This window comes from Tetrao urogallus (genome assembly GCF_951394365.1).
Source record: "Tetrao urogallus genome assembly, chromosome: 4".
In the NCBI taxonomy this organism is placed as follows: domain Eukaryota; kingdom Metazoa; phylum Chordata; class Aves; order Galliformes; family Phasianidae; genus Tetrao; species Tetrao urogallus.
Window position 1 is genome coordinate 42,878,412 of NC_136817.1, and position 11,887 is coordinate 42,890,298.

Sequence of the window (11,887 nt, forward strand, 5' to 3'; positions counted from 1 at the left end):
AAACTACGAGCCATGATTCATAGTTATTGTTAAATGGGCAGTGGGGCAATCATAGCAAACATGAAAGGGATCACAAATCAGAATGAGTACTAACTTGCAACTAAAGATGCCGACCATTGCTCAGTGAGTAGAAAATGACAGAGAAGATGGTTTCAATTCCACTGTTCCTCAGGAGTTACATTCTTCCTCCCTGAGGTTACATGGAAGCAAATAGGCCTGGAGAGAATTCATACTTCTGCAGCCTCTGGATGCTTACAGAATGAACAGTAGTACACCAATACTCCTCAAACCAAATTGCTGTTGGTTTTTCTAGGCAAACCATAATAGCATTATATAGAAAATACAAAAGACCTATTTAGAGCACTGCTGACACAAGGCCTCAGGTCCTACAACCAGAAGATATAAACCCAAAACAAGATTCAGCAAGATATCAAATCCTTGTCTCTGACATACTGGATCATCACATAAGTGGTATGATAAAATAGCATGGAATGCTTGAGTTAAGGGATTTAAGTCAAGCGGGTTCAAGGGATTTAAGACTTTTAGAAATATTTTTTAAAATAGAATAAAATTACTTGACTTACCATGCAGCAATATGTTCAACACCATCTTGGTACATCCAAAGCCAGTTCTCTTATACTCGTGAGGAATTTCACACCTGTGTCTGTACATTCCTTTCAAATTAGCTGCTCATCAACTCTATTGCTAAACAAACATGAAGCAGCTGTAGCTCTCAGACTATGATTAAAATTAAACCCTTCAAATCCATGCTAGCTTAGAGAGCCTCTGTACAGTTGTACTCAATTGATTAACTCCAACTGGTTCACTACTAAAACTAATCCATTAATTTAACAGTCTGAAAAGGTTTCAAAAAAAATCATTTCACATGAAGAGGATCCAAATAACATTTCAAGTAAAACACAGAAAGATGATGCTACTAAAATGCTCTAAGAAAAATAAATAATTTATAGTTTTAATTTTATTTTTATCTTAGAACAGTGGATTCTTTTATTGATTCAACTTTTTTTTTTTTTGCTTTGCACATTACTGGAAAAATAAAAAAAACCAATAGAGTAATGCTGCAATGCTGCTACAGGTCCTCTAACAGAAAAACGTAAGGGAAGAGCCAAGGAACTATAAACGAGTCAGCTCACTTTTAGCTCCATGCATTACCTGTGGTAAAATACTGAGTGCCTACTGGAAGGCTGCGTTCCCACTAGGCTACAAAATAGGTTTTCGATCTGAACTTTCAAGAATACAAACCCTCTCTGTGCAGTCCATGAAATAAAGGAAAAGACAAATGGCTCTAATCTATAGACCTGCGATATCCTGTTAAAATCATTATCTAATGCATAAAATATTACAGAGTGAGAAAGTTAGTAACACAGTAGCGTTCAACTAGAGTAGTGTTCTTCACAACCTTTAAAAACATTTAATGAAGCACTTCTTTGTCCTTACAACTTCTCTTTAAGTTTCAAGAGAAAATGCGAGTCTGCATGAATACTCACTTCTTCCCTGCTAGCTGCAACTTATAAATATGAGCAATACTAACCAGCCATACTGTTCTTTTACTTGTTTCTATTTTGGCTTGAAAGCTTTTATCACGAGATCTACATTGTTTTTACTGGTATGATGGAAGCAACGAATCTTTTCCACTTAATAGCCTACTTAAATTAACAGTATTTCACTGGAACCTAAACAGTCCCATAAACACACCGGTGTTAGTGTTCTAATGACTTAGCTCTCAAAATGCTCATTGACCTCAGCATTTTAGGGCTGCCAACATCTCTCCTTCAAAATGGAGCTGGGTATGTATTTGCTTTGACACTGTTTCCATCCCCACCTGTCCATCATTTCCTATGATACATCCAAAAGTATACAGACCTCTATAAAAGAAAATCATAGCACCATCTAACAGTTATGAGACAATAGCCTGAGGCACAACATCATCCAAGCACTAGGGATCTGTCTCTGAGCCAGATGGACACGTCAGAGTCTCCAAAAATTGGCACACAATTGAAAAAAACTATTTGACCCACTTCTCAGGTTGTAACAGACTTAAAAGCCATGCCAAATTAATGTTAAAAAAAAAAAAAAAAAAAAAAAAAAAAAAGGGGAGAGAGAGAGATGTCTGTAACATGACTCAGAATCTTTCCATGGGAGATGGGAAGAGATAAAATAAATAGCTGTGGTCAGAGTACATTTCAGGAATGAATGAAGCCACCACTCAGCATGCATGCAGCATGTAGAGGGAACAAGGAATTTCACTGCCCTTCAGGGGGACAAAGGAAAGAAATAGGTGACATCACCCAAGAGGAAGGCTACATTGCCCTTCTCATGCTTAGAGCAGACCAGAGCCACAGCAGTAGCCAAAACCATGTCAACAGTCCATCCAAAGTTATCCCTTAGCCTCTCTGTAGAGATATTTTTGTAGAGGCATAAGACAGTACTACGTACCCAGCCAGAATGAGTACTTTGACATCAGCATCAAAGAGGGCAATGGAAACATCAGGTGGTATTGGCTGTTCTTCCTCCTTCCACTAGCAAAGGATTCAGAGGTAACCTTAGGGAAACCTAAAGGTCACTTCCCAACAGCTTTCATCTGAATCGCACTCCCACAGTGACACGCCATTCTGCAGGGGCACCAAGGCTAAAAGTTAACTTACTCTGAAGTTCAGCAACGGGGCAGAGTAGAGTAAGGTGCAAAAGCAGTTTAATGCTCCATGCAGGCAACTTGTTAGAAATCTGATACAGAGCTAGAATCAACACAGAATGTCAACTTGATATCTCCAGCTCTCTTTGCTGCAGAGAGCAGAACTGGAGAAATAGAAAACTGTGCCTCAAACTAGCATCACATATGAAGCTGTAACTGCTTTTTAGACATTCCATCAAAATACACATCAGTGGCAGCAAGGCTGTTGTATTTATAGAGGAAATAACGCAGCACCCACAAATACTTCTGACATCTTTCATTAGCACATCCCCTGCCACCTCAGAAGCAGAGAAAAGACCTGGTACCATCAGCTCAGAAGGTGAAATAGTTCTAGATAGAGGAAGGAAGTCAGTTCCATGCAGCACACAGGAGCCCGAAAGCTCTTTCCATGTTTTCCCTTTTGAGTTTACACTATAATTCGCTGGATGGATGCTCTATTTGTATACATGGGTACAGGTGCTCTAGGCCTTACAATGCTCCAAAGCCTTTGTTAATAACTGTATTGCCTTGGAATGAGGTTGATTCCATAGGGCAGTTTTGTTCCTCACTGCCTCCAGGAGCCAGTGGTCAGTGTTTATGTTTGTTGTCATTCTGTGAGCACTCTGTCTCAAGCCACAGCCCAAGCCTGACGTAGGAGTACAGTTCATCTGAGCTGATGCTGAAGCTTTCCATATTGCTGCAATAAACTACCATCAACAGTGTTTCAAGCAATATTTGAAAATATTAAGTGTTTGTGAACCTTGACTGCTAGACACTGCTACCAATAAGGGCTGTCTTAACACACTCTATCAGCCGGAATCCCTGACCTATACACAAACATCCTCTCCTCTTTAAAATATCCCAGCATAGCAGAGGAGCACTGAGGGGCCATTAAGGGTGGCCTGGCTTGCAGGATAAGCTTCTTGCCTCACACCATAATACTACCAAAATTATTTATACAGTAAAAAAACAGCTCTACTTAAACAACATGAGCCTGTTCTCTGAATTTCATGCTATTTAGGGGAAAAAAATAAACCATTTTTCTTTTCATTTTCCACTCCAACTTTAGTCATGTTTCTGCCTTCCTCTCACGCCCTGTTCCTGGGTGAGGAAACCTCTGTGCTTCCTTGTACAAACTATTTGCCTTGGTTGGAACAGAGGGAAAATCCCTGTCTCTAGGGGGAAACAAGATGCATGACTACGGAGCACGTGGTTAACTTGTACGATGGTGGATTTCTCAGTCCTATTGCTGAGGCCCTGGGCAGAAGAACCTGCCTTTTAACTGGGCTGCTGGTGTCTTTTTGCTGGATGCTAGCAAGTCCCACACACAGGTTTGGCAGGGCTGAGCATTTCATACCTCCTACATCACAGAATCATTCAATGACTTGGGTTGGAAGGGACTTTAAAGACCATCTGGTTCCAATCCCCCTGCCAGGGTTATTCAACTTCTCTGGGCGACCTCCTCCAGTGCCTCACCACCCTCTGAGTAAAGAATTTCCTCCTAACATCTAACCTAAATCTCCCTTCTTTTAGTTTAAAACTGTTCCCCTGGTCCTATCAAGGGTTATAGGACATTTGTAGACACCTCATACAGTGATGAAACCTGAGCCAGACTGTGTCATCCACAAAAAGGATGGTGGCAGCACTGAGCCCTAACCTTCATTCCAACACAGCACAAGACCAAGCACCCAAAAGCAGGCACAAGAAAATATCAGGTCTAGTGCTTTTGGAAAGTCACAGCAGATCCTCACACACCTCTAGGGACTTAAGCCTCCTAAACAGGCCAAGAGACAGTATGCATATAGCTCAGTACTCATTATGAAGTTAATTGTATAAGTTAAACCATTCTATTGACCGTGCCAGAAAACTCTGCCCAGATTATTCCCTGGGACCCCGACCCAACCAGATAGCATTCTGAGATGCACTGAACTCCTTGGCCAGACTTCCTGACTTCACCTTTTATGATCTAAACCAGATCGCACTTGTCACAACAGAGTTTCACGAAGCTGTGACAGCAAAAGGACTATTTTTATCTTCAGCAAATTAGATTTGGGATTTTGTGGAGCAAAAGAGACGCCTTCAGCAAAACAAAGCTTAATTGGAGAAAATATTTTGTGCTGCACCTAGACTGCAAGCAAAACATTGATGTATCTGATAGTATGTTGTAGGGGAAAGAGCTGGAAAGCAGGTGATGCATGGCGAAGTGTTCTCCTTCATTTTCTCTCAGGATCACAATGTGGGAAGATCAGCAGTTTCAACTCCCACTAACCTACCAGCTGTGACAGGAACAAGCCAACAGACACTGCCAACTCAAAGTAATCATTAATCAGGCAAAAAAAGAAAAAAAAAAAAAAAATCCCACTTCACAACAGTGGCATTAAAAGCAGTATTTTTACAATGAATACATGTAGTCCTCTTCTGCCTTTCAAGTTTTTTTTTTTTACACTTTTGCTGTCAAGTTTTATGTCTTCTGCATAAACATAAAGCCAGCAGGGAATTCTGGTTTGTGTTGTATTTTTTCAGTGGCAGCTAAAAACCTGACATCACTCATTCACTCAAATAACTGAAGCTTTAAGAAAAACAAAGTCAAGCTGCATAAGAATAGTGAATGCTGCCATCTCTGGCTGCCACAGTTTAAAACAGCTTCCATGTATTGTGTTATATCACAGAAACTCTATTTCCTACTGTAAAAAAGGAAGGAAGCGTGTAATAATGTACCTGATTTATTCTGTTTGTGCTGCTTCTAGAAAGCACAACACAAGAAGATGGGCCAGGCAGAATTAATAACAGAACCATAACTAGATACTGACAACAATTGTGATTTAGGTAAAAATTAGGAACTTATAAAACTGCCTTTTATCTCTGTAACTGCTTCAAAATCTAATAAATACTGTTGTAATTTGGAGGCTCTTTGTATGAAATACAGGTAGGATAGTCTGAGTCTGATGGACTGTCATAAGTATACACAACTTAAGCATATTTACTTCTTTTTGATATTTGGCCCAACAAGGAAGACAAAAGACATTTGGGACCACGGTCACCTACAGTTTACACATTCACAAGGAAGTGAGAGAAGGAACAGCTCAGATTCCTTTCACAGAAAAAGCTTTTTATATTTTTTGCCTAGACTACATATATTACATAGGCAATAGCCTACAGATCTCCCTCCCACCTCTGCAGTTGTTAAGTCCACACGAAAGGATTTTTAAAAGACATTTACTGCCACAGCATTAATATAAATTGCCTTGTAGGGGAAAAGCATCTGCATTCATGACAAATTACACGGATTCAGGAGCTATGGAGAATAAGAGGGAAATACTTAGAATAGCTCTTCAAATTCAATTGGGCAGTAAAAACAATCATAGCAGGTAAATGCTCCTGTCATCACAGGAAAAAAAAAAAAAAAAAAAAAAAAAAAAAAGAAATTATGTGACTATTCTGATAGAATACTTACTTAACAAAGAAAAAATGTACCATTTTATGGCCAGGAAGAACAGCAGCATTGGGAATGAACACCCTGCCAAGGATTCATCCTCCTTTTGAGCTCTGGCAAATCAGATTTCCATTGAAACTATCAAAGATATCCATGTTGTCTCAAAGGACACAGTGTAGCAATTGGATAGATCAATATGATAAGAAAAGGTGTTTCACCAGAGATGTAATGACAGAAAGATTGGCATGATGGCACAATACAAAGGTGTTATAAAGAAGGGAAGAAAATTGCTCACCCATATCAGAAAATTCCAAATTCACAGAGAACAGCTTCACCAAGGAGGTCATCAGAAAGAGATCCTTCCTTACTGGCAATCAGCCCTTAAATGGGGTCTAATAGAGGTGCAGCCAGGCTCCATCCCTTCTGGTCAGAGAGCTGAATTGCCTTCACCTGTGCTTTCAGGGCTGACTGGGTCCTTTCCCCAGGTGCTCAATCAGTGGTTCAGTCCATGACTCAACAGTTCCCATACATATAGGTAACAAAAATATCAGAAAGATTTTTTCTCTTCAGGAAAAAAAAAAACAAACCCACAACACTTTTATTTAAAAAGAAGAAGAAAGACAAAAAGAAAGAGAACTATGGCTGGCTGCTCCCCATTGTCTTTGGCCAAAGCCAACAGAGAAGCCATACTATGGTGCAGCCTCCTCCTCAGCCACTTCTCAGAAGGCTGTGAAGGTTTGTTTGCAAACCCCTCCCAGACAATGCAACACCACCTGTTTATTTCTTACAGTCACAGAAGAAATGCAAAAAGGAAGAAATCTTTTTGGAAACCAGGCTCTGAGCAAACTGATGTATGTTTGCTGCGGATGTTCCTGCTCATTGCAGAGGAGTTGGACTAGACGACTTTAGACGTCCCTTCCAACTCTAAGGATCCTATGATTCTATGAAACACCCAATAAACACTATTTAAAAATGACTTTTAAATATATATTTATATAGGCTAAAAAATGAACAACAACAATAATGCATATACATGAAATGGCAAATCTGAGCTTATTCTAGACTGCTTGCTTTATTTTCTTTCCCCATGGATCCAGTGGCTTTCCTAATAGCATAACAAACTCAACCTTGTATAGCAAGGGAAATGAGGCTCACTTGAGACAAGACCAAAAGTGCATTCCAGAGAGGTAAAAGTTTGCATAGGAACATGTAGAACAAAGCAGGTAACTTGCCACAAAATCCTGTTGCATTTAATTTACACACAAATCTATCTGCAATACAGTACCAGTGGGGAAGGTGTTACAGAAGGGAATGGGTTTTCAACTACGTTGGCATCAAACATGCTAGTCATTTGTCAGGAAACATCACAAAACTTCAAATATAGTCAACTTGCAGAATCAAATTTCAATCTCATTAAAAACAAAAAAAAACCAAAAAAAAGCAATATAGAGCAATAGTTTCTTAAGCACCAGAAGCAACACGGCTTGATTTTTCAGTCATTACTGTCCTATGATTTACTATGAGTATTTTTTCACAGATTCCTTTCTACATGAGGGCCCTCTCCCATCTCCATTAAGGTTCAAATTGCTGTCCGTGAGGAAGGTTATAGCTCTTTCCCATTCTTACCTAGCAACTTACCTGGCAACTGTTTCAAAACTTACCAGAGTTTAATTATCTTTGTAATTTCTATCTGTTTGATAAATTGGAACACAGATGAGCAGCTAAAAAATACCGATATAGAAACATTCACTGATAGAGATATATTTAGTCGTATATATACAACTTCCTCAGTAAATCAGGATTTAAAAAATATCAGAGCAATTAGTGGAAAAGAATATCAGAATTTGTAGGAAATAGACATGATAAAGCATTTGGAACGATCTGAAGGCCTGAGCCCAAGAGAGAATCATACTGACTTGACATCTGTGAGAGACTACTGTATGTTCAAGGCTACCTATTCATCTCTTTTCATACCCTCAGTACCTTACAGAAAGCAACTTTGGTGAGTGCTCTGTCCCCCACTACCAAACTGTAAAGCAGTGGTCTCAATGTCTGGGAAAGCAGAATTTGGGAAAGTCTGGATAGCTTCAAAAAGGGTAGCTGCAATAATTTCACAGAGCAAGGGAGGAGTTAAGCGCAGGAGAGAGCAAGCAAAGAGAAGCTGAGAAGCCACAACCACAGGATCTCTAAACCAGGGATGCTGAGCAGTGAGGGCCCGAGCGAGGGCTCCATCCTGCTCCTGACAAGCTCAGAACCTCTCTTCTATTTTTCAAACACTCTATCTACTACACCATAAACTGAGCAGTAGAAGTGCCATTTCAAAAATATTTACTTATCTGTGCTAAAAACCTAACATTACAATTTTAAAAAGGTTTTAAAAAGGTAAATTCAGGTCATATTTAAAATTGAAAAGTTATTAAAAAAGCATTTTCAGCATATGAAGTGCCAAGAATCAAATCAGTTTTTATATGCATCTGTCATGTCACTGTGGTATGAACCATCATGTCCTGGGGATGCACCAACACTCTCAAACAACTGCTGCAGAACATTATGAGAAACCATTGCGACATTTCAGCGCATGTACTTTGTCCCACGGGGAAAAATTAAAATGTAGTTGCTCTGGTTCTAACTCACATCAGATTTCAATCCTTCTGTAAATGAGTAAACAAAACTATAGCAGTCTTGGCTATTATATCAGTCAGCAGCTTAGACATTTCACAAGGGTCCCATACTTACAAATGAAAGCAAAAAAAACCCCAACCAACTATATAGACTGTCAACTCTGCTATCCAAGAAAGCAAATTCAAGTTTCTTTGGTTAGGGGAGGTGTTTTTATATCTCCTAATGTGAGTTTAAAAAGGCAGAAGAAAACTCCAAAATGTCCATGTTTTGGTCCAGGCCTTTCTCAGGCTCTTATGACACTGGGCTATGCCCATGGACACTCAGGTTCAGTTCTCCACCTTCATCAATTCAGGTGCTTATAGGAGACACTGTAATGATCTTCAAACTCAAGTGATGAAAGTGCACATTTTGCCAATGACACCTTAGCCAGTCTGCCCCATCTGCATGAGAGGTGGCAAATGATTTCACTCTTTAGGTATTCAAAATAAAATACACACACGGCAAATTCCAAACTGGCAGAAAAACCCAGTCATTAAAAAAAGTGGTTTGTTTTCTACATTTGTAAACGCAAAGGCTCCATTTATTTCCACTGCCATAAGGAAAATGAACTGGTATATTTTTTAAAACAATTGTAGCCAGTACATTCGAGACTGTTTTAATTTCAAAAATGCTAACTAGCAAATTAGAGTTTAAATGGCTTTTCTAAAGTGCTACCATTTTAGATACAGTTTTCTGATTGATGGCATCACTTTGCCCTGCAGGAAAAGATTTCATTGTCTGCTTACATATAGTGTAGGGATGGTAGTTGCTGGACTCACTAAGTTAAAAAAAGAAACCTAAAATACATGAATTAACAACCAGGTATATTTTGAGAGCCTGAAAAAATGCATATACATATATACAATTCTTTTAAAATAAAAAATGCATGGTCTATAATCTTCTATCTGTTCATCTGTCTCTACACGATGGGGAAATTAAAATAGCAAGCACAACTGATATGGTCACATTGTAAAAAAGCTTACAGGCACGCTTAACACAGAGCGAGTTGCTTAATTCAACTCACTGGGACTATTCCCAATGCACAAATGTAAGATGTGTGTAATTCTTTCCAGGATCAAGATATGTAAGGATGACCTGTAATGAAAATAAAACTACCCGTATTTTGAAATTTCTTAACCTGCACTTATTTTTGCAGCTACAGCAGCATCTGGTGGACAAACAACAAAATATACAGTTAATGTGCTTCCATCAATTAATATACATACTTATATTTCAAAATACAGACTGTTATGAATTGCTTTTGTTTAAGTCAATGAGGGAAAAAAATAGAGTCCAGCATGGGTAATTATTAAAAATGTTGAACTTGGAAATACCTCTTAAACAATGCTTTATATTCTTAACCACAAGCAGGCAAGACTTTCTTTTTTCATAAAATACAAAGATGTCACCTTTTCCTCCCTTCCAGGAAAGCATTTGTATCTTTGAAGCGCTGGTGACAGTGAATCAATCTACACAGGCCCACTGTAATGAGTGCTTACAAACACCCCCAAGATGCTCAGTTACGCAGTCAAAAAATAAAATCTGTCACAAATAAAGTTGTCAGATTGAAGAACCAGAGTTATGAAAATAACTGAGGGCCCCTGAAGATTTTCTCTTCATAGAATCAAAGCCCGAAAAGAAAAATAAAGAAAAAAAAAAAATACCCAAAACAACCAAAGACACTTAAGGAAAACTTAGCACGCAGTCTTGAAGCAGACTGATCAGCATGGTGACAGACATTCTTTTGCTCCACTCATTTTCTCTAATTCCTATACAAATTGCTCTCTTATTTTTCGTATTCCCTTACAGGTATATTTATTCAGAAGCAGTTACAAAAATATTTAATGATGAATGAGAGTCATTCACCTTTGCTAAAATCTGCTTAGTGCTGAGGCTTGACTTAGTTTCCTATGGCCTGCAGACAAGAGATTATAGTATAAAAAGATGAATATACTGACTTAAATGTTTTGGCAATGAATAAGACATTTTATCTACCACCAAAACCAAGGAAGGAAACAAAGTAACAACCATTCTATTACTGGTTGTAAAATCCTAAATTGACAGTACCAAAATCATTCTAGAAGTCAGGCAATAACCTCTAGAAAGATGAAAACAGAAAATAGAATATACATGAGGATGTGGTTTAAAACAATGGACAGAATACTAACAGCATAACCAGGTTTCTGTCTTCTATTTGGAAATCTGAGTGTTCTCTGGCCCTTCACATATAGTACGGCACATGGGACCTTCATAGCCTGATTGGATACAAGCATTTGCAAACACAGTAATTCCCTGATTTTAACTCCATTAAGAAAACAGAAGTCATCAGCAAGGAGTCCATCATTGCCAAAAGCAATACTAGCCTCTGCTTTTTCAGTTTTTATTTGAAGAACTATTTGCAAAATGCAAATTCCAGGGACTAGCAAATCAATAAATCCATGAAGTCACATATTGGCTATATAGCAGCACCTTGCTTCAAGTTACCCACTTGCCAAAGATTGACCACGGCCAGGAGTGTCTTTCACTAACAAAATGCAACAGATAAAGACAAAGGCAGGAAGGTAGCTTACTTAGGACACACACACAAATAAATAAATAAAAATCTGAATTTACAGACATGAACAGCTTGACTCGAGTATCGCTTAAGTCCTTACCTTTTCCCACTCTCCTTCTCTCCAAAGCTTCCAAAAATGGGAGACAACCAAAACTCCTGAAAGCCCATTCCAGATATTTTCACAGCAGATGTAACTATTCCCATACAACTTCACAGCCCCCCAAAAATGAGGTTATTCATGTTAGGCACGTAGATAAAAGTTAAAAACATTTTAGTTAGAAATAACAGCATTCTAGATCCAATCAAAGCACCTGCAGAAAACAGGTGCAGTCATCAACAAACTCCAGGGTCATTCACTGGGAAAAGCTACACCTGTGGAGTTCTACCACCTGGCTGTGATTTCAGTGATTTTAAAGGTCTTGACATAATTGTATTTAAGAATCTCACTTATTACTTCTAGAACCTTTGTAACCCTCAGTAGGTAATAAAGTCAGAAATCAAAAGTTAATAATACAGTGCACGTGCCTGTGTATGTCTGCAAGGCAAG